The sequence below is a fragment of the Podarcis gaigeae genome, assembly GCF_964106915.1.
Source record: "Podarcis gaigeae genome assembly, chromosome: 2".
NCBI lineage: Eukaryota > Metazoa > Chordata > Lepidosauria > Squamata > Lacertidae > Podarcis > Podarcis gaigeae.
The window spans coordinates 78,417,002-78,441,529 of NC_139679.1; the positions used below are offsets into that span (position 1 = coordinate 78,417,002).

Genomic DNA, 24,528 nt, shown 5'->3' on the forward strand with positions numbered 1-24,528 from the left:
TCCAGCAGGGCTCTTTTGATGTTCTTATGTCCTCCAGAGGTTGCTGAATTTCAGCTCCCATGGGATGGCTCAGTTGGTAGAGCACGAGACTCTTAGTCTGAGGGTTGCGGGTTCGAGCCCCACATTGGACCAAAAGATTCCTGCATTGCAGGGATTTGGACTAGATGGTCCTCACAGTCCCTTCCAACTCCATGATTCGATGACCATTGGCCATGCTGACTGCTGCCAACAGAAGCTGGAGTCCATGTTAGCCAGGCCCAACCTTCTCTCCAAGCTACCCAGAGAAACAGCAAGAAATCAGCTGATCTCTGCCCACTGCCTCACCTCTTTCTTGGTAGCACTGTGAGGCCAGCTGCCCTAGCTGGAGAGCATGGAGAAACTTTCTGGCCAAAGCATTATGATTATTTTTTTGAGGGTGCAATTGGCGAACCTAATAGGCCTAGCAGTCCCTTCCCTCAGGTTGACTCATGGCCAACCTTCTCTCCCGCCTAAAACACTCCTTGTCATTGGCGTCGCCTGGCTGCACAGGAAGCTGCCTCAGAAAGAGGAGGGGCGGCCGGGGCAGGTCCTCAGCCAAGCGCCGCGTGCCAGACTTTCCACGCCGCCTCCCCGACCAGGGTTAGCAGCACCACCAGCCCCGCTAGCGCCGCCCAGCAATCTCTCGGCGGCTGGACGCGGCGGGCTCGGCTGCGCCTTAACTTTACCCCGGCGCGGGGCGGGCTTTGGCTACTTTGGCGGGAGAGGCGGAGTGGGGGGTACGGAGCCGCCCGGCGGCAGGTGCGGGTCTCTTCTGGCGGGGGCGGGGCCGCTTCGCCGGGCTCCTCGGAGCGGGCTCGCGAGCGCCTTTGTGTCGTGAGGGGAGAAAGGAAGAAGCCAGAGCCGGGAGACTACAGCGGAGCAGCAGCCACTGAGCAGCGGGCGCCGAGCTTTAAATGAGCATTCACACCGCGCGGGGAGAGCAGCGCGGGCTGGCTCGGACGGAGCGCGTGTGGAGGCAGCGAGCGCGTCCCCTCGGCTCCAGCAGGTAGGTCGGGCGCCAGGAGGAACGCGAGGCTGGGGGAGAAGGAGAAGAAGCAGCAGAAGCAGAAGAAGGGGCAAAGCGGGAGGTTGTCTGAAGCAAGACAGCGGAGAAGAAAGGCTCTTTGGGGAGGCTCCGAAGAGCCAAAGGGAAACGCTGCTAGCGGGACAAGGCGACAGGGAAAGAAGGACACGGAGCGGAAGGGACAGCTATGGGAGTTGCTCGGAGGCTTGGGGAGATGAGGGTCCAGCCTGGGATGCCAGTGGTCAGGGTGGAATGAGAGGAACCAGAGGGGCTGGATCGAGCGCCAAATGGTGATTCTGATCTGGAATCCTCTGTTTAGTGTGCTCTGGACAATGTTTTGGAAAGGGTGGTTTTGCCCTGGTCACTATTTTGCATTGCCCCCTCCCCATCCACACCGTTTCTAATTTTCCACAGAGGGGGTGGAGAATACTAATGATTTGGTTTGCGTTGCTGGTGCGCGTCTTTGGCGCCTCGAAAGGATGGGCAGGTAAACCCAGGCGCGCAGCTGTGGACACTTTCGCCCAAACGGAAGCGAGCGTTTTGCTCCCCACCCATATTTTTGTTTTATCTAGGTCGCCGTCTTTCTACCTGTGGAATCTACCTGTCCTGGACAGATACACTGTGCTGTGCTTTAGTGTGCAAAGACTATCTCAGCAGCTTACAGTTCTGAACTTAACGCTGTAAACTGAACAAGATGCCACAATTCCACGTTTTGGAAATGTGTGTGGTGAAATAACCATTGGTGTCTAACTGGCACAGTTTGCTACTGTGTACATAGAGCTTTCTGAAACAGCAACAAAACGATGTTTGAGGTTGTGTGTGTGTGTTTTTTAAAAAAAAGTCTTGCACGAAACATTCACATTTGTATAGTTTGAGCAGATGGGAAAGCCTGGTGAATACAAGAGGCTATAAAATGTGAAGAAGGTGGATAATATGCACAGGTACCCAAGTGTAGGCTGTTAAAGTGTAGTAAGGTTGTTGTAAACCATGTCTGCAATTCTATACACATAGTCCAAATAGTAAGCCCTATGGAACTGAATGGAGCACACTCTGGAGTAGGATCTATGGAATTGTACTATAGATGGAGCCAGCCTTTTCAAAATATAATTGGATCTGGCATAACCCTTCATCAAATACCATTTTGATGACTATGTCTTAAGTTTAAACAAAATTAGGTTTTCTTAGCACGCAAAACTCTTTTATTCTTGTGCTTGCCATAGTATAAAAAATTATCAGACACACTCTGTGACAATATTGTGTTGCCAGCTGTGCCCAAAGATTTGCCTTTTCTCTGTGCTGATTGTTGGCCACTTTGTGTTTGCTTCTCATTTGCACCCTGTCATGTTGCCTTCTGCACAGTGATATCAGCAGTGACACAGAATGCTTGAGATGCTCCTGAAAGCCAAGAGCTTTGGTAATGAAGGTCACTGAGCAGGCACTTACCTAATGTCAGCAGAGTCATTCTTGTTCCCAACTTATCCCTAGAGGCAGAGTTCTTTAAGGTACTGAACTCCAGCCTAACCTAAATTTACCTGTAGATTACTGAATTGCAGAACTCTCTGGACATAAACATACAAGACCCTCAGCGAAACTGATGTACTGCATTTCCCCCTTTTCGTATAGGCTGCATTTATTCAATAGTCCCATGCTTAGTTGGGGCTACCTATCTAATTAAATTCAGTGAGAGTTCAGTGAGTAAATATGCAAAGAATTGCAGTGCATTGCAACTAAATAAAGCATTTTTAAAAACATTTAGCTTGAAACCTTTCTGTTCTGTTGAAGTAGCCAGTCTGGGCAGATAAAAGCAACATTAATAAAATGGCAGCATCAACTGGAACCACTAAATTTATATTCGAATGAGTTGATAAATGCATTTTAATGAACCTAGTCAATAAATCATTATAAACATCTGGCAATGATTCAGACAGCTCCACATTATTTCTGTTTGAATTTGGGACAGAAGAATGAGATAAGAAGTCAATGAAAATGTAATTACCAGTGGCATTAATATTTTTCTTAAATGGAATGTCAGGAATGTTAAAACGTTTTATGCGTTGATTCAGAAATTATCAGTGAAACAATAATGGATGTTGCATTGCATTTGTAAATGGAGTGGTGTGTGTGTGTTTCTTTCATTCATTCAGTGGAATATATTCATTATTTTTTCCCATTGATGTTGCCAGTCTTCCAAAATAAATGGAAATTTCAAATAGAATTGAATAAAAACAGTCAAATTTAAAATTTACATTAACAACCTTTGCTTTTATGTAATGTCTAATTGAAATAAGCAACTAATTTCAGTTTCAACAGTGAAAGGACAGTGGAACTTGCTTCTCAGTAGACATGTATAGGATTGTATTGCCAATAGGTGAAGCATCACATATATTACCAACATAACAAATGTCATAGGGAGTACAGAGACCTTCATTCCAATCTTTTCTGATAATTTTTCATTAAAGCAGTCCATGTCATCTTCACCAATGAATGCTTAACTAGGATTATGTGAAAATTAAAAATAACTTTTTCAAAGAATTGAGATGTTTCAAACCAACATGGTTGAAGTTTGATGCAGAATTAGAATTCTGAATGATAAAATAAATATATAAAGCATTTATAAACCAGTTCATATTGTAGTTAAGAAGCTATAATTTCTGTTCACTTTACATATTTGCTCTGCTGCAGCGAAATTTATTTAAACATCCTCATAAGATGCAAGCAAACTTTAAAGGAAACCAGGTCAGGAATAGATTGCGGGCATACAATCTATGCAATTTATGTCCAGAAATAGCTACTAGATACAATATGACAAACTTCTTTTCCATGCCCAGATCAGTTTTCTTTAGGGAAATATATCTTTAAATTTTGCTGTTGCAAGAGTCAATTGCAATATGGTTTGGGACCATTTTATATGAGAGTATATAGCTGTCTAGAGACCAATATTGATCTAGCCAGAGTTGAGCACTTTTGAATTCCACTTATTTCAGTGGCAGAGATTTAGGAAGGCATACTTTTAATTAATGGATCTTAAAACTGCTTAACTGTAGATTGATCGTGCTAATAGCTCATTAATTTTATAAGGCTTATTTCCAGTACAGAGCTCATATGTGAGTGAAAATATGATCCTGAGCACAGATTGGTGCTTAAATAATACTGACTTCTGGATTCAAGCATACTGTTGATGGGATTGCAACCAAAACAGTTTAGAAGATTAGTTTTCGGCAAATAAATCTATTGCTGTTTTTATCATAGACAGCAAAGTAACTTGCCTTTGGATTGAAATGACATACAAAACAAATATCTGCAACTGCATAATAAACTTCAATGAGATATTCACTGAAAATTTTGAATAAGACGATGGTATGTCTTCAAAGACCGGAAAAAGACAAAAGATCTGAAAGAAATCTTTACCATAAAGTTAATAAGAACAGAACCTTTTCCCCTGGCTTTCTTTTATTCTTATTGGGTGGCTTCTGATAGCTAGAGGCAATGAATTACTAATCTTAAAGCAGATGATGTCATCACATTCTTCCACTTGATTGATCATCAAAATAGGACAATAATGGGTTCTGAAGTATATGCCCCATCCCCTTAAAATTACTCATTCCTTGCAGGGACTGCCTGTCCTGTAGTGCTAAATTTCAAGTAAAAAAGTCAACCTAATATGTAAATAAATGTGTACATTCATACATTTAAGAATAAAAGACACAATGGGATTTAAACGGACAGAAAACTGCATGATCATCCCCCTATGTGTGTGTGCGTGCTGTAGATATGGCTTTCGGAGAATGAATTTTAAGCTCTAATTGAAAGAGGTATGAATGCATTGGGCATTCTCGTTACATTTTGAACCTATTTTTCAATAAATTATTTTAAACTGGTAGTTTTCACAAATGGTAAGCATTCACTCCTGATCTTGTTAGCGCACCTAGGCTAACAGGAGATGACTAATTCTCTTATTGACAAAGCTATATTAGTTTACAAAAATGATATATAGTCTTCAGAAAGGTTGAATGGTGAGCTGAATTAACATCCAATTACAATTATAAATAATATAAAATTACAAGAGATGTTACATCAGTTGTCTATTATGACATCTATAATTTCAAAAATAATGCTGATAATATTTCAGGCTGTGGCCTTAACCCATTTTGCTTACTTGGGTGTAGATTTCAGTAAAAACTAGTGCTGGGTGATGATAACATTTTAGGTGTTATATTATGGGAGAATTAAAATGGGCCTTATTTTCCGGATACAATATTAATTTGCAGAGCTTACAATGCATGGTAGCTGTTGATCTGATCCTTCCATATTGAAACAGTATCAGCAAATGTGGGATTATTCTGGAATGGAAAGAGAAAGGAAGGAGACTCAAAGTACGTAAGAGAGAAAATTTAAAGGCTCATTACAAAATTAAATTGTGGCGGTAGAGTCTATTCTGGCCTGTCTATGAAATGCCTGGGACTGATTTGGCTTTTGCAATTCTCCATTTGAACTTTCCTGTTTTAATTTAAATTTTCATACTTTGTGAGCATTCTATTGTACAGCAAAACAGAAGATTATCAGGGGTTCATTTACCAAAATAAGCATAATGAGTAGACAATGATTGTAATGTAAATATTACCTTTTGAACTCAAGAAGGGTATATGAGAAGGAGGGGTCTATGAGAGAGAGAATAATGAGGAGGGTGTACTATAGACTCCTCCCACAGGCAATGGTCACAGTGACCAATAAATAGGTTTTTACTAAAGTAATACACATAGGCCTCTTTTCAGTTCAGTCATTTTTAGCAGAGATCATTGAAACACATGACGTCTCCAATGATCATTTGATGTTGTATGCACAAAGATAGCAGATTAGATGCAAGTTAAAGACATCTTAAATTGGAACTGACACACTATAAACAACTAGTACAAACATGTTCTTAGGCTCTGCTCTCGATGCTCTCTGCAACATCACCTCAGTTCACTTCACTGGAACTTGTGTTGAAGAGGGCTATGCATTTACACTGAAACAGGATGACAACCTAGCACCCAGATTCAAAGCACTACGCATTGCACAAAGCAATTCTGAAATATGAACCTATTTTTGTACGACATTTTCCTTTGAGTCGAATTGGTAGCAAAAGGTCATTGTATTTCAGAACGGAATGATAAGCCAATAGCTTCACAGTATTTTTTGTGATACGTCTTCCAGATAGATAACTATTTTAAAATAGATCTGCATTTAAATCATTTTATGTCTCAGCAGACCTTGTTTGTTTAGAGGAATCCTTTAAAATCATAGAAAAGCAAAATACATTTTTTCAAGCTATTTTAGGAATGAAAATTATTCAGTTATGAACATTAATAATACTAGAGGATTAAAATGGTTTGAAGGTGTGATCATTAAAGCTTGTGTATATTTTCGTATGGTAAATTGGTAAGACTTTTTAGATTTTATTTGATTCATTCAAGATGATTAGAGACAGAAAACTCAGATGGCATAAAACTGGTACAAGCACCATTTGCAGAAAGGAGGATTGGTGTTCACATCCAATAAGATCAGGGTTAGGGTCAATATTTTGCGTTCTTTAAATCTGATAAATGGCATGGTTTGTTGACGCAACATTTTAATTGAAGCCAATAATTTGAACCCTGTGGAGATTTACAGAAGAGATCGTCAAGTGAACTGAGAGCGTTGTCTCTTGTAATGTTAGTAGGTTCCTCAATCTGTAATTGTTATAATCTAGGAGAATTTGACAGGCATGCTTAACAAGCAATGGGTAATAGTGATACATGCTTGATCCTATACATGTAAACACTTACAAGCAGCACATAATAAATTCTTAATATAGTAATATTAAAGCCCCTCTGGAGCTCACCATATATACTCTAAAACGTAATTCTTCATGGGAAAAATCTCTTAAATATTGAGTTAGTATTTAATTGAAATGCTCATTTAATATTTTTTCCTTGGAGTTATTTTTTTTGTTCAGTTATTGAATTTAATAAGCGGTATAATTTTCTGGCTCTTGTATGCATAATGCATTATGAAAATGCAAGTTGAAGGCAAAATGTGAATTTGAGTTCTGGGCCTTCTGGTGAATTTTAGGCAAGCACCAATGATATTGCTATACTTAGTTATTCCTCAGTCACATAGGCATATCTGGTTGAATTTTAGAATCCCTAGTATGGTGAGAGTAATTCTGAGCCTGATTAATAAGCATTAATTCAGTTGTGGCTTCTTGACTGCTTGAAGAATGACAATGAAAAAGTCATTATTGTGACAGAATTCATTTTGGAAAGACAAGGTCAGTTTTAGCCATGATTTAAGAAGCCAAAAGATGAGGTAATAATATCTTGTGGCACTGTAGTGATCTAATGATGGGAGACAAGACACACTGCTATTATATTATATAAACCTTTCTAAGGAAGGCATACATGCAAAACTTGCTACAACTTTTTTAGCCAAAAGAATACAACCTGTATCAGTAGATACTGGGGGGGGGGGGGAGGGAATGTCCAAACCGTCTTAAATGTATGCTTCTGCCATACAATTATGAAAGCAAGAGATAAAACGAATCTAATTTCAGGCTAGTTGAGTAGGCTGAATGTCAAAATACAACTAAAATAAGTTAATAGGTCACCTAACATCTAGGGAAATGCTTATTATATCAGAATTCATTGCATCAGGTAAAAAATTCCAAGCTATTTATGATCTATTGCTTTTCTGTTGATTGAATTTAAATGAAAACTTGCAGTTACAAAGTGTTAGGTGTTTTTAAAGTCTTGATAAATCAAATAAGCTTTTATTTCATTGGAAAATCAGAAGCAAAACTATACAATGGCTACATGAGTAAAGTTGTATCAAGAGCCAGGAATGCCTTGAGTTACTATAGTAAATTTCAGCTCCATACTATTAACTAATGTCATGTTAATTTCCTTTTTAAATATATGTATGTCAAACATAAGGTTAATTAAAGTTAATGGAGTTTTAATACTTACTTTTATGGGCCAGTAATTTAACATGAATGCAAATATATTTATAAGTAGACGGGGGGGTCTATATACTGCAACAAACCATGGGGACCAAGAGCTGTCAGAAGCTACTTTGCGGAGTAATGGCATCAGGTTGAGGGTATTTTGGAAATACTAAATTTAAGGATAAACTATAGACATTCATTTTTATGCTACATGCTTGATTAATACTTAATTGTATTACTTTGGAGTAAAAAACTGAAGTACGTATACTTTAATGTCCTTCCCACTGAAATCAGTTGGATATTGTAAAATAACATTTTTCTTTATTAAGGTATGGTCTTTCCTCTTGATACTTTTTGATTTTAATTACCAGCTTTTGATATGAAGGGAAGTGCTGGTGTTCAATATGCACCAACACTGTTGAGAGCAGATATAGTGCATTATTTCCTCGGTCAACTCTACTGGCAGTATCTGTTGAGAGAAATATTTTTGTTTTCCTTAGCAATTTAAGATGCTGAGAAGGCCTCCATTCATATGTAGAATGAACATGAAACACTATATACCTTTGTCGCTTTTATTGACAAATGCATTTTTCAGCTTTGCAGTTGAATTTTACTTTCACTAACAGTTTCATAATTTTAGTTCAAAGTAAGTTTTCTTAATGTATTTTCAGCTGTAAAAATAGAAAAACTAAAAAATAGAGAAAATAAAACTCAAAAGGACTTGAAATTCATTCTTATAGAAATTCAAACATGCCATTTATACCTCTATTCTCTTTATAATTAATTTTTATAATAAAAGGGATAAATGTATAAAAGTGTTTTATAATATGTGCATTTATATGTAATAGAATATTTTAAAGAGGGGGAAAACATGAGTTTTCCCTTTAAAGTGGCCAGTATGTTTTTGCTCTGGCAATGCTTATATCTTCTTCGTAGTCTTTTCAAATGAAAATGTAACAGGATTGGTGCATCTGTTCCATGTTTTTTCAGTTGATAATAAAGCGAAGTTGCTAGTTTGTGAAATCACAGAAGTCTATTGCAATTTTAATGCTGAAATATAAGAACTGATTGAGGAGCATATTTTAAAGCAGTCACAAGTATGCAGTGACTTCCTTGCTAGTCCATCATTTTTTCAATTATAATACACCAACTCAATTTTCTTTCGATACAACTTGCAAAGAAGCATGTAATGAGTAGATATGGTTGTTTTTATTACCAGAATAGTCTCCATTTGATTGAATGCTATTTTGCCACCAGTTTACTTTATCGTCTTTCCTTGCCCATCAAGTGAGGCTGAGAATAAAATGTTGTTAGTCAGAACATTGGGATTTTGATGGGTTTATATAGCAAAGGGACACCCTTTAACATTTCTGCTTCTCCTGAGTTCTTTAAGTCATTTTGAGATATTTTTGGGTGACACCATATTCTTCTGGATCCACTACTCTCCCGTGAGGCAGAGATGGCACCAGTAGTACAGAGTGCTTTCCAGCAGTTGGTGGCCCAACTACAACCCTATCTGGACTGGGGTAACTTGGCTACTCTAACCTATGCTATGGAAACCTCAGTACTGAACTATGGCAATGCACTTTACCCAGCTGCCTTTGAAAACAGGTTGGGAACTTTAATTAATGCGGAAAGCAGCTGCCCAGCTGTTTACAGGTTTGAGACAAATAGATCACCAATTCTGTTCCCGTTACACAGGCTGCCCAGTTCTTCTGAGCCCCATTCAAAGTCCTGGTCTTGATAGCTCAGGACCCCAGTATTTTATGGGATGCCTCTTCCAATATGAATCTACCCAGATCCTTAGATTGGCATTTGAGACTCTGCTGCTCCTCTGAATAAGGCTTGGAGGGTGATGACAAGGGAGAGGGTCTTTTCCATTGTGGTCCTCTCTGTGAAATGCTCTGCACAGCTTGGGCTGCCTACTACCTTCCCAGGCTTTTGAAAGACAAGAGTGGAGTTTGTAACATTGTTAGTGTGTTGTGAAAGTTTCCTATTGCTGTTATGGGGACGATGTGTCCTTTTTTAATGTTGTATATGGTATAATATATTTATGTCTATCTTTTTACATGTAAATTGCTTGGAGACTTTTAGGTAACAAGTAACTATTAAATAGATTATAATAATATTGTTACAGTATTGTGTGGGGAAGAAGTGGATAAAACACAACAACCATTTATCTATGTATTATGTAAATATCATCAAAAGATGGATGTTGCTTCAGTATGTTGAAATGATCATGAGGTTTGCTTTGCTGAAGAGGCTAGTACCAAATGAACTTTAAATTATATAAATGGTTTGAAATACTGGAAGAGCAATGGGCAAGTATGCATTTTTTATAATATTGTGCATTCCTCTTTTCCAGTTGCTCACAAGTGAATAATTGTTGTTTTCCTGTTGTTATAAATACATATCTGCATTTTCCTGTGTTCTGCTCATAATGCACAGTGGAGGGCTCCCATTGTACACCCTGACACTGTGGTAAATTAAAATCATCATCAAAATGAACGACAAAGAGTTATATATTCAAAAAGAAATGTAAATAGTAAAAACATTCCCTCTTTGTCTTCAAGGCTGATACATTTACAGTAATGGGTTCTTTTCAAATGGTTCAGCATTACAAAGAGCACACTACTGAGAAGAAACTGGATTTGAACCAGATACTATCCCCCCCCCAAAGGTGCTTCACAATCTATGATGTTCTTTCCTCTGTGTTCTTTCTAGGAATACAAATTAATTCTCCTTTGTTCAGATGCCCACTTAATCTGATTGGTTTGGCAGACAAAGGAAGTGGAGGTGTTGCCATTTCTTCAAGATCCTTAGTGGGATTCTCAGCCTCAACTGGGAACAGGGACAAAAAGAGAGAGGCTCAAAGCCTTCCCTTGTGTAGAGCAACTGGATTTTCCCTTTCACATTCTCTCTTCTTCTCTGTTCTTTCACATAAAGATCAAGCATGTGTATCCGAATGTTCATGAGGCCCAGTTCTTGATACATTGATTTAAACAGAGAGAGAAGCTTGGCAAGATACAATGTTGAAAAACAGGGTCAAAATCTGAAGTGACTTACTGCTTCTATTTTTAAATAACTCAGTACACTTAAGTTCATGCGAGATAAGAAGTAAGATCCACATTTTCAGAAAACAACCTCCACTTGATCCACTTGGTGCTTAAAATGCATGCCATTTGGTCAGTTGTGGTTAAGAGTGCCATGGTATTCAGCATTTCACGGATGAAAACATGGACACTGATATGACCTGCTCCCATTCTCACACCAAGGATCACCGCCTATGGCAGCCCTCTCCTCCGTACTGAAGGCTTTCCCCCATCAACCATATTCTGTATTTATCTATCCCCCACAAGCTCCTGAAAGAGGTATTTTACTAACCTGGTCGTAACACTTCCCCTTTACTATCAGAGTAGCAATTAGAAGGGGATGTGGGTGGCGCTGTAGGTTAAACCCCAGAGCCTAGGACTTGCTGATCAGAAGGTTGGTGGTTCGAATCCCCGTGATTGGGTGAGCTCCCATTGCTCAGTCCCTGCTCCTGCCAACCTAGCAGTTCGAAAGCACGTCAAAGTGCAAGTAGATAAATAGGTACCGCTCCGGCGGGAAGGTAAAACGCGTTTCTGTGCACTGCTCTGGTTCGCCAGAAGCGGCTTAGTCATGCTGGCCACATGACCCAGAAGCTGTACGCCGGCTCCCTCGGCCAATAAAGTGAGATGAGTGCTGCAACCCCAGAGTCGGTCACGACTGGACCTAATGGTCAGGGGTCCCTTTACCTTTACCTTAGCCATTAGGAGAACAAGAGAATGGCAGTTCACATACTTTTAGATTCCTCTACACACGTAAGAATGAGGTGACTATGTTTTTCTAAATCACTATGTTACTCCAGGAAGTAGTTGGAATGTAGAATTTTCAAATGCCCTCCCCTACATAAACATTTGCTGCGAGAAAAGAACAAGCATACCAGCAAGAAAGTCTACAGAGCCCAACTCTCTGCCTGCTATTCTTGTTTCTGCTTACAAGAAGCTTTTGGGTCAGATTCAGCATCACACATTGCAGTTTGCCAGAGAAAACAATTCCCCTTCTCCTCCCATGTACTGTTCTAGGGTTCTTTCAACCCCCCACAGAGCCAATTTGTTGTGCAAGTGGAAGCCTTCACAGAGTGCTTGTGCTGACAGGAATCATTAGGTGAATCCCACCCTTTGTTTCTTTATTCTCAATTTTTTTTTTAAAAAAAGGTAATCCCCACCCCACCCCCACCCTCTGAAGCGGTACTGGCCATCTTTCCACTTCATTCTGTTGCATGGGGCATCGTATATTCATTTCACCCTCTCCCCAGATGTAATTTCCCCAGATATGTGGCAAAGCAGGGCTGAAACCTGAGAAACTCTTAGTGCATGTATATGCACACCAATGACATTTTTAAAAGGTATCCCCAACATCTCCCCCAAAAGGCAAAATTGAGACAAAATGGATAAGGGGACTAGAGAGAGGTACCAGAAATTGAGGATGGTTGCAGAGCGTATTACACTAACATTTTGATAATTTGAGAAATAGTACAAATTACATTTGCACATGGTTGTTGATTTGAAAAAAAGATCATGTATGCAATTACTGCCAACATGGCATAAGCATATAAAATGTGAAACTTGAGGGCTTTTTTACACAATATGGCTGTGAATGCCAAACCTTATCAGCAACACATTTTTTTCACAGCATAGGCCCTATGCTGTGAAGTTCAAGCAAGTTCACAGCATGTTGTTTGAACTGCTGCCTTTATATAGCAGCTGTATCAGATGAAGCAGCCCTGAGGATGAGTTTGTAACCCATTCATAGCAGTTGCAACAGCTGATACTCTTTGATGAATCTACCTTTGCATGGCCACTCTGAATTTTATCTCCATTGTTTCTGAGGCTACGCAAGGCCTATTGGATTCAAGGGCAAAACACTGGTGTTTTGGAACTGTGTATGCTTCATAGGATAATCCAATACACATAAATTCTAGTGGGTTGGATCCAGACTTAGTAACGGTTAAAGAAGACCTAGTGAAATGACTTACGTTATAATAACTAACCTAGACCATCTATTTCAATGGCTCTATGCTAAGTATGCAATCCACAACCTGACTAGGTAGTGGGGTTCTTAACAGCAGTGGGGCCACATCAGCTGTCTTGCTGGTCATGCTGTAATGGAATTGGTATAACAGTTGGACCCAGTGTCGTCATGTGAAAGCAAGAGCTAGCTTGGGTCAGCTTAGCTCCTTGTCCTACCTGCTGAGTTCAGTGAGGCTTACTTCTAGGGAACTGGATATGCAGTTAAAGTAGAGTTGAAGTACCAGAGTACCCATACTATAGCAGCTTAGGTATGTTTTGGAAATAGACATTTGAAATGTGACATTTTGAATTTTATACATTTACTGACAGTTTTTAAATGTTCAAGGGATAATATAATACTTTTTGGTTCCTCCCCACCTCTCACTTGATTCTTTCCTGTCCATACTGTGACAGCATTTCAATGGATTACTGTGAGAATGCCATGGAGTCTGGCAGTAGCTGCATACCAGCAAGAGCGCTATCACACAGAAATGGCCCAGGCATTTTTAATATCGGGCACTGCTGCTGGATTTGCTGTTGCCAAAACACAGTATGGGGAAATTCTAACATACCTCTTCCCAACTCAGTCATCCACATCCTAGACGGTTATTTAACAATGCAATTAGCTCCTCCAAGACATTATCCACCTTCCCCTACCTGTCCGAGAGAAGAGGCAGAGATTTTGCAACATGCAACGGCATGTTGTTGTCAGCCTTATTGAATTCCATAATGGATTGAGGGTGGTGGCCTTGAAAAGTATTTCAAAATCATGTTTTCAAAAAAGGTTAAAATGGGTGTTTGGACCCAATGTCACTACAACATTGGGTTCAGCCATGGCCACCAACACTTACTGTGAGCCATTAATCTACTCCAAGCTGGACTAGCACCTTACGCAGCATAGGAGTGCCACGCAAACCCTTGCACAGCAAAGAAGCACCGTGCAGGGAGGCTTTCTTCAAGGTCGGGGAAAAGTAGAGAGGATGGGGGGATGCTGTTAGTTCTGAGCCTCATCCTTAAGCCTTACTGAGTAGGCTGAACTGCACAAGGTGGTGCTCAGAATGGCAGCTGCTGCTGTGCAAGCTTTTATTGTACTACAAAGCACCAGGAGTGGGCTGTTAGTGCCTAAATCCTGTTTAGTGTACAAAAATTGTTTTCCTTATAAAACATCCATCATTCTGCCTTCCCCATAACACTGAGTGCACTTGCAAGTGCGAGGATAAATCTAGTTCAGAAACCACTGGATGATTTGTCAACGGGTGCTTTAAAAAAAATAAATTGCACTATTTATTTTCTGCTTGAAATTCCCTAGTTGGTGGCTAAAGGAAATTCTCTGTTGATCCGTATGGTGCATAATGAGTTTGTTGTAGTGCTTTGATGTGTGAATGCTTAGATATAACAGAAGGATAAGGGCACTTACTGACTGGGAAAGCTTTCCGCAAATGTTAAAAGGATGGCTTGTGTCAGACAAATACAGATTGAATTGTAATGATTTTTAATTTAATAACGGCAACATCCACTTTCACAATTTGAGAGATAACATTAAAAAGGTAGAAATCTATCATTTCCTAGTTGTATCTTTTATGAATATATTCATCATTTACCTCTCAGAAAATACAATCTGATAGCTGCAGCAGTGGCTAATTAATTTTTCACTGCAATAGGTGTGCAATGAGATTTTTTCTTCCAGATAATTAGTAAGTACTGTAGCCCTGCTCTGCTATTAGATTCACTCAGACAGTTATTCATCACAGGAACTCAAGGTCTGCAGTGAACTGTCACTACACTTATCTGGCTTAATAAAGATAGTTATATAACAGTTGCTTCCCTCTAGCTGATTGAATTTAATTTCCCAAGCCGCCACTGGCTTATAATGCTGAGTGTCGATCTGCAAAAGTGTTTCTCCCCTCTCCTCTGTGCTTTTCTACTTGCATCTGTATTTGAGGGTTATTAGCACAAACCAGCTCAGAGTGATGGCTTGGACACCAGAGAGTCTAAAAGCCTCTAATAGCCATAATAATAGAGTTGGTTGAAGGATACTGGTTGCCTTGGCAACTGTGCACGTGCCATACAAGATAATATAACTGCGCTGGTAGCGAAATCTGCACTGCATTTCTATTCCAGGAGTTTTCTGCCATGTTGTGTTTTACACAGCATCCTTAATTTCTGAGCAGATAAATAATGTAGTTAGCTAAGTTAAAAGATTCCTTTTTACATAAACAAGAAGCCTTGTGTTGTTTTCATGAGTCCATAATGTTTGCCAGTGTGGCGCACAATCCAAAAGCTCACATCTGTGTCTGCTTATGTGTCAGGAGAAGTTTCTTATTTTTCACCATAGTGTCCACACCTCAATCCATTAAACAAGGTGTTTTTAAAGCTCCCTAAATATTAGGCATGGGGCTAAGAGAAATGGTGTTGTGTCAAGCGCGCGCGTGCACACACACACACACACGTGTGACGTGCAATCTGTTTGTGCATGCAAATGAATTTGCTGAATTGTGGCCTCTAGATCTCAAAGATTCTTGTTAAAATTATATTCTGTATAGATCACAGCTTTGGTACAAAGTCACATAGACAAATAAGAATGGTAAAACTCTTCATACACCAGAAATTGTTTTAAAAAATGTATTAAAATTCCTGTTTAAATAATAGCAATAATAAACACTCAGTGCCTTTTGAATGCTCAAATTGCATATTACAATAATCTTTGAAATATGACTCTATAAAAAGGGGTGCCAACTCTTTTCTGCCTGTGGGTACGTTTGCGTTCCAGAGAAATTGTCATGTTCCCCTGACGTTTTCTGCAAATCTCCTGTCTCCAGCTGTAGCTCCATACACTTTGATTTGGCTTGGGAGAAAGTATTTTATTGGCTTCTTCTCTCAAGACTAATGTCAGTGGTGGGGACAGGACACTCAAGGAAAGGCCTCTGTGTGCAGTAATACATTGGTGCCGTGTGCTCTGTAAGGTAGTATTTATTTGAAGATGATGGAAGAATTAAGGTAAATAATAGTGGCTTGCTGAAGGCAAAATTGTGAGTTTGTCGCTGAGATGAGTTTTGAAGTAGTTACTTCACAGCTCACTCTCTTAACCACATTACAACAACTCTGTTCACAGCCTTAAAAATGATATTAGATGCTACTTCACAACAACTCTATAAGACAGTTTAAGGACTGTGAGCTTAAAGACAGTGACTTGAAAGGCCGGAGGCTAACAGGTTCCCGCCAAATCCATCCATTCGAATAGACCAAACCGTGGCAGCTCCCCCTGGGGGGGGGGCTGACGGAATTCGAATCTGGATCTCATTGCTGACATCCAAATCCAGCATTTCAGCGACTGTATAATTTGCTTGTTGGACATTTCTATCGATACCAAGATAACAGAATTAAGAGACTGTATAGCTACAAGTGCCATGTAGGTGATGTGATAGACTGAAGTTGGCATGTGCATACTCTATACCCCATTCAGATGCCTGGATCAAACCCATACCTCAAGGAAAAATAATAGGCATATGTTTTAAACAAGTCAACTGAGTCTCTGAGGCTGCACACCTTAAGAGTTGGTGATAATGTAAGAGCAGAATTGGTGATTACCTAGTTCTTAGTTCACACTCTTACAGCCACAATGCTTTCATTCTGATGGTACGCTTTGATGGAGCACCTTTCCTTTTTAGAGCAACATTACAGTCCCATCTCTGTAATCACTCTTCAGCCATCCTCACTACGGTGCATGGTGAATTACTACCATTCCAAAGGACCAACACAGCTGCCTCTCTGTACGCACCAGTAGTTCCCTTCTGCTGTTCTTATTTCCATGTGCTTGATTTGCTGATTATATTGTTCCTTTCCCCCTCAAGACTATATCATCAACACCATTATCCTTCTCCTCCTCATTATATGCATGCACTCTTTTTCTCTGTGTTGAGATTCCTCCATTGCATGGGGTTGGACTAGATGACCCTAAGGATCCATTCCAACTCTACAATTCTATGACGGTGGCAATGGCACTCAAACTCTGCATGGAATATCTTTATCTATAACCCCATGAAACACATATGACTTATTTGGCACTACAGAAAGGATGACGTGCGTCCACCAGCTAAGGCCTCATAATTTTTGATGCAAACTGATTTGTATATGTATTTATTATTTAAAAGTAGCCACACTCCTTAGTTTGTGGCACATTTTCCATGCTTCCTTGGTGCTGCACACATCTTCCATTTCTTCTCTAGAAGGAGAAATGTAGGAACTGCAGTGGTTTGGACTTCAGTAGAGAATATGATTCTTCCTATCATTTCCAGGTGAATAGCAAAGTTTCATAATATGCTTGGTAACAGATTAAAAGCAACTGAGCATTGGTTTGGATCCTGACCAAGTTAGTTAAACTTAATTCCCATTAAAATCAAGTAATTGCTAAGTTGTCTCATGATTGCAGTGGGGACAGAGTTCAACTAACTTAATTTATATTCAACCCATTGGATTTCTATATGGTTGCTGGCTGCAGATGCCAATTTTTTGGGTTTAGCCACTGCACATGTTACTTGATTCTCAAACATTTGGTGAAGGATGAGCAAAAAAAGGCAATCTGTGAATCAGCAGGTGTATCTGCTTAGCTTCAAAATGTTGATAAATAGCAATGCCTCGCATGCTTTTCAAGTTCAGTTTTCAGATATATTTTATGCCACTTTTTAACTCTCAGATTAAGAAGAATTGGAAACAGCAACATGGAAAAATGGGCTGAGAATAAAACTTCACTGAGGGAGTGTCACAGTCTTACAATGCGCTTGTTTATCCCCATTCTGTTCTGGGGTCCATGGTTTCCCAGGGCAGCCACGAGTTGAGCAGGAAGTAGGAAGTAGGCCACTGTCCAGTTCACAGCATGCTTGACAATGCATTGCAAACCATGACGAGGGGGATAAAAGAAACACTAGCTGCTGCCAGTTCTCCAGAGGAGACAACTGCTTACTATTTTGAAGGTCTCTAACATACTTCTGGCATTTCAGAACCTGTGTTTCCATGTCAAAATCTGGAATGGAATTCGTATTATCCTATAAAGTATCTATCTAGCATTGGTTTGTGTACGTCTTGTTTGTAAGATATTTCCTGCTGAAGATGAACGCTTATGAAAGGAAAGATTTAGAAATGCTTGTTCGTAACATTGTTATCTTCAGTGATTACCTGCCGGTTCCTTTTACTCTAGTCATCAGCTGTGGGTAATTTGGAATTCCATTTTCATATTCCCAGTGAGTTCTGTTTTTCTTCAGCTTATTATCCTTCTTAAATCATCTTGTTGCAATTCAGAAAAGCATCTGGTTAATTTAATGGCAATCTATAACTCCCTTATATTATAACTTCCTTTTGGCTGCCTTGTCTCTTGAAATCATTATTTTTTATTTTTTATTTTTTTGCATCCTTGGAGAGGAGGGTGTGTTTCATTCTGGCTGATTAAAGCTAATTCGGGGTTGTAAAAAAAAGAGTTGTAAGGTCTCCTCTCATTCAGAAACAAACTCATTTTCCATTAAAAAAAAAAATCTTACTGAAGGAGCTGTTATTTGAGCCTGTGTGGTACTGTATTACTTTTATGAGAATTATAGTTTTCTTCAAGCTGCTATGGTGAATGGGACCAGTGAATTTTTATCTTTTTTATTGTGGAATTTACAACCCTAAAATTAGGAGTGTTAAGCACCCTGCTAGGCATGCTCATCCCTTTGATGCCTTTACACAGGGTCCAGTTTTAACAGCCTGACAACTAAGCATATTATCTGAATATGTCCCACTCATTTTAAAAGACAGTGCTTCCACGCCAATTCAGGTGCTTAATGTGGATCATGGTATAAAACACATTACAGAAAAATTGCGCCAGAATATAGTGCTTAGGACTGAATGTGCCACTAGTGCCTTACCATAACCTGGCCTTCCATTTTCTGAAATCTTTCTTCCACTTTGAAAGACGCCTCTGTTTTTCTTCCCCATTCTTAGGGCATTTTAGAATTTATTTATAATTTCATTGGATTTGGAACTTACTTTCATCATGATGAGATGACTGAGGGTGGTGTGTATGTTTTGCTTTCCATTAAAAATTGATCCAGTACTGAGTTGCCTTCCTAGCTACCCATGCTTCCTCATCTGAAGAAGCCCCATGAGAGGAGTAATGGCATGATGTCGTCTCCTAGGCTTTAGCTGAAGCACTGGACACCCTGGGAGGCTGCAGAATACACACCAGAGGTGTGGTTTGTAGAATGAAAGAAAGGACACAGACGGCCATTTATTTTAGCATGCCCTCTTTACTATTCTACAGTACTGTCTGACTCCATCAGTAACTTAGATAACTACAAGGACAGAACCACTAGATAAAGACTGCTTATCCTTGATGAGAGCAGCGGTTTCAGCCTGGCATGGCCTTGGGTGAGCTGGGAGGAGAGAAAGCCTCTTGTGCAGTTGGCTGGCTGGCGTTATCAGCCCTGGCCAGCCACGGGGAGTATGTGGCTTCCCTACCTTAAACTGGCCAGTTAGAGGCCAGGCAGCAGGATGGAAATTTGGAGACAGACCTGGGTAAACCTGTCTTCTCGGGTCCACCTCCAAAATTCAAAAGCACTCTGTGCCACCTTCCTGCATTCCATCCACCACCCTGGTAGATATTTGACCCTGCCTGAAGGTAAGCAAGCAGTGCATCCATATGACCTTGCTGTGGAGTGAATCTGTCGCTGTATTTGGGGCCAGGGAAGAATTTTATTTGCAGACCAATCAGGCCAGTCTGGGGTTTTTGCCTACCTTGCAGCAATTGTCACATCTTTTTGTCACAAAATGGCATTTTCTAATGGGGGGAGGGGTAGGAAGGAACCTTATTTCCCCTCTCCTGTGGATTAAAGTATCAGGGTACCCTGGTAAGGGGGTCCCAAGGGGAAGGATTCTGTCCACATGGCCAGATGGGGGTAATGGGCCATAGAATTCCAAAGTTGTCCTGGAAGGATCGTCCTTATCTGATGTGTGTCAAATGGGAAGCCCAACTGGCTGGTTCAGATCAATAAAGGGGGAGGGAAAAATCCAGAAGGGGTAGCAACCTGCACCCTATCAAACACAAATCCTCCTGCAGGGATTTGGGTCATCTTTAAAATTTCATAGAGCTTTATCAAGCTTTATCAGCTCCCAGTGAAAGCTCTGGAATGGTGCTGCCTAGCTCTGCCTCACTGAGATCCTAGTTCAAGTTTTCACACATTGCTCACTATGATGCTGGGGGAGTCTGTGAAATTTGAAGGGGCTTGCTTGCTGTTGCTTGGAGGGGATTGGCATCCCACTTAACCCCCACTTAACTTCAGCACCAAGCAGCCTCCTTGGATCTTTACCTTACAGGGAGAAACTCTTTTTCTCCTTCCGCCATAAGGAGATACACCTCCCATGAAAGAGAAAATATGAAAGAGAAGGAGAGAACTTTCTGACCTTCTGTGCCATTTTTTCAAGAAGAGAAGGCATTTTATTTTTGAAAACCATGCTGTGTGTGTTGCAGAGAGCGGTCTCTTCCTTTTCTCTTCATCTACCACTCCCCACGAGTGAGGCATCATCTTGTGAATGGAGGAAGAAAAAATAAACACTTCTTAGCTCACTTTTATTCTTTCCTGAAATGAGCTGGGGAGGAAATTCTTTTTCAAATTTGTAGCCTTTCATCCTCAAAATAAATTTAAAAACTAGGCTGATTATAGAGGGGGACCCCAAAAAGGCTGCCTCTTATCTAAAATAGGCACTTAAAATTTTATTTTTGTTAGTTTTTGTTGTCTAGGTATTTTGAACGTCCTTAATTGTTTATTTTACAAAGTGTTTACCAATATCATACAGAACATTTTTATATGTGGCTAAACTACAAAAGGGTTCAAATGCAAGGGACAAATTAAGGAAATCAGCAAAAACAAGGTTTATAATTAGAAAATGGGGTACCTTGGAATTCTAAAACAATCTGTATCCCATGGGAGTAGGGCATATAATTTCTTGAGTTACCATTCTAAGATCAAAAATCCATTTTCCACAGGTTGTGATGACATTGACATATTGGCCCTGACCAGGACTTTTTTTTCAACCAGAACTCACTGGTACTCAGTTCTGGCACCTCTCAGGTGGGCACCATTTCCATTCTAAGAGAACGAGGGAGTCATCACAACCTAGGACCATAATATTTTGCCGGTTTCAATTTGTACTTGCAAAATTAATTGTCACAAAATGATTGAAACCTATCACAGTAAACCACAATTTCAGGAAAAGAAACCTATTCAGTAGAAAAGCGTCTTAATATATAGTGGGCCAGCTGAAGGTATTCTTGGATGACGTAGACTATCTGAACCCATTTTAATCTGAGTCTAGGCATGACTGCCAAAGTCAATTATTGGCCTTGGTTGCCCTGATGGGTAGCCGTTACTGAGAATGGGAGAAGTGTGACTTTGCTCCTGCTTCTTATCTCTCAGCTGCTTTTGACCATGGTATCCTCCTGCTCTATGGGATGGAAATTGGGGGCCCTGTGCTAATGCAGCTTCAGTCCTATCTACATGGCCAAATTCAGAGAGTAGCATTTGGAGAGTTATACTATGGGGTGCCTCAATGCACTTCTTGTATCCTCAGTGCTGTTTAATATCTATAAGAAGCCACTGGGAGCAGTCATTAGGCGATTTGAGGCAAAGCACCAAGGGTATTACAGCACTCAGCTCTATTACTGCATAGCATCTGCATCAGGTGAGGGCCTCCAAACCCTGGACTGTTGTCAGAATGAAGAGGTGGGAGGGATGAGGGAAAATAGGCTGAGCTTGAATCCAAGGAAGTCAGAGGGGTTGTGGGTGAGTAGTTCCCATTTCTGAGAAATTGGACAGGATGAAGTTCTGGACAAGATGTGGTTTGGGGGTGCTTCAGGATCCAAATTTATCACTGATAGGAGACCATAAGCACAACAGTGCGGGTACTAGTGACTTCCAAGATTGTCTGGAAACTGCAGTTGGTGCAGAAATTTTCAGCGTGGTTGTTGACAGGGATAAGATCCTGCCAGCACATAACACTGCTGTTTAAAGGTCTGTACTGGCTACCAATTCATCACTGGCCAAGTTCAAGGTGTTAGGGTTAGTACATAAAGCCTTTAGCATCTTGGGACCAGTTTACTTGCAGGATTGCCTTAGCCCATATATGCCCACTCAAATACTTGAGTGGTGCCATGCAATGCACATTCTGCATTTGTAAGGATCCAGTATTTTACTGGGGCAGCTCCTACACTCTGGAACTCCCTGCCCATTGACATTAGGTAGGAGGTTTCACTGTATTCTTTTTCACATCTGCTAACACCTTTTTGTTTTTGTTGTTTAGGCAAGCCTACCCATATATGTTTGATATGTATTTTAATCTGTAATTTTAGCATACAATGCATGCATTTAATAGTTGGTTTTATTCATTTTGCTTTTTAAACATTTTATATTCTTCCTAATCCACTTAGATGTTTTATTTGCAGTTAAGGCACATACAAATTTTGTTAAATAAATGCTAGTTCACAACCCAAATTTCAGCTTAAAATGTTCACATGCCTTCTAAGGGCAGAGAGTCAAGCCTCAACTGCAAGAAAGTTCCAGAGGATTGAAGCCCTGATGGAAAAGTCTTTTCCCTGTGCTCCATCAAGCTTACATCATGGAAACATGAAATTCAAAGCCGCACCTCCTTGATTATCTAAAATGGGATCTGAGGTGTGTATCTAAAAGATACACTGTTCTTCAGGTTGGTGTAAGGCTTTGTAGGTAACAATCAGCATAAAACAAACACATGTGATTATTAAAGTCACATATTTATGGGCTGTGAGCTCTTAGTAGTATTTTGCCCTAGCTGTAACTTTTGGAGACTTGTCAAGAGCAGCCTACAATACACTTCGTGTCCTGGTGAGCCAGGTGTTGCTAATTAAAGACATTATAGTTCTTAGAATACAACAGCTAAGCTAGGCTGAAGCCAGGAGCACCCTCAGGTTAATAATAATATTCTAATAATAATTTATACCCCACCCATCTGTCTGGGTTTCGCCAACCACTCTGGGCGGCTCTCAACAGAATATTTAAAAAGTGATAAAATATCAAACATTAAAAACTTCCCTAAACAGGGCTGCCTTCAGATGTCTTCTAAAAGTCAGATAGTTGTTTATTTCCTTGATATCTGATGGGAGGGCATTCCACAGGGTGGGCGCCACTACTGAGAAGGCCCTCTGCCTGGTTCCCTGTAACTTGGCTTCTCGCAGTAAGGGAATCGCCAGAAGGCCCTCGGTGCTGGATCTCAGTGTCCGGGCTGAACGATGGGGGTGGAGATGCTCCTTCAGGTATACTGGGCCAAGGCAATTTAGGGCTTTAAAGGTCAGCACAAACACTTTGATTTATGCTGTGAAACATACCGGGAGCCAATGTAGGTCTTTCAGGACCAGTGTTATATGGTCTTGGCAGCCTGTGCAAACCTGTGCCTTCTGGGAGAGTGTGATCCTGTGAAGAACATGCAAGATCGTCAAACGACTCACCATCACCACTCCTATCTGATATGGAAAGTTCATTTTCTCCTATTTGTCTAATAGCACCAATAGACTGCAGCCAAAGGTTGCTCTGAACAATTTAGGACTTACACTGGTACCTCAGTTTATGAACTTAATCTGTTCTGGAAGTCCATTCTTAAACCCAAACCTTTCTTAAACCAAGGTGCGTTTTCCCTAATGAGGCTCCTGCCGCCGGTGCCCTTCCACCAATCGGATTCCGTTCTGTAAACCAAATCGTTCTTAAACCAGACGGTTCTTAAACCGATGTATCACTGTGTGTGTGTGTGTGTGTGTGTGTGTGTATGTATCAATCACTTGGAAGTTTATTTTATGCATATAATGCTTTGACTTCAGAATGAACAAGACAGACATGTTTTTAAAAACATCTCAAAGTTCTACCAGCTAATGTCTTTAAATAATAACCAGTTCCTAATAAATCATTCTCTCTGTGTCATGCCCTAAAATGCCTGTTTCCATTGCACTCTGACATTCCCAGGATTCCACCCCATTCTAGAACCAGACCAAGAAACTGAGCCCTGAGTGCAGGTAGAGCAGTGCCAAAAAAAAACCCCCCAAAACAAACTCTTCATATTCATATTTGTTTCTTCATTTAGGTAGGTTCTTTATCTTGGTACTTCGGTGGCATATCTTGCTTTATTTTGTTCCCAATTCCTGGGGCCACTTTTATATTTATTTTTAAAAGGAAAAGCTTCATTTGCATTTCTCATTGATTTAAACAAGGAAGTCACAATGTACCCATAATGGTTACTTTTCTTCCCCAACAGAAGTGCATGAAATTTGCAAAAAAATCCTGAAGACATGAAACTGGCCGAATGTCAGATAGGCACAGAGCGGTTTGTGCTAGGCACTGTTAAACCTGTAGGAGGTTTAAAGGTTTATGCCAACCTGCTAC

At 40.2% G+C, this 24,528-nt stretch overlaps 1 protein-coding gene and 1 long non-coding RNA gene across 3 annotated transcripts in view; one reads left to right on the plus strand and one right to left on the minus strand.

Annotated features, from left to right (window-relative positions):
- Window positions 1-571: 571 nt before the first annotated feature.
- SLC6A1 (solute carrier family 6 member 1) overlaps window positions 572-24,528 on the plus strand; it is a 77,514-nt gene continuing 53,557 nt past the window's right edge. Inside the window, exon 1 of one of the 2 annotated variants that reach the window (XM_083726813.1) lies at window positions 572-1,024. The gene's annotated coding sequence lies outside the window, so the exon portion shown is untranslated. Of the gene's footprint in view, window positions 1,025-6,565; window positions 6,588-24,528 lie in introns of those variants that run through there. The other variant, XM_083726814.1, reaches the window with a different exon arrangement.
- Window positions 20,537-22,238, minus strand: LOC310838942. Its single transcript, XR_014561238.1, has 2 exons — window positions 21,170-22,238; window positions 20,537-20,649 (listed from the first exon to the last, which is right to left on the minus strand). It is a non-coding gene; the product is annotated as an uncharacterized lncRNA (long non-coding RNA).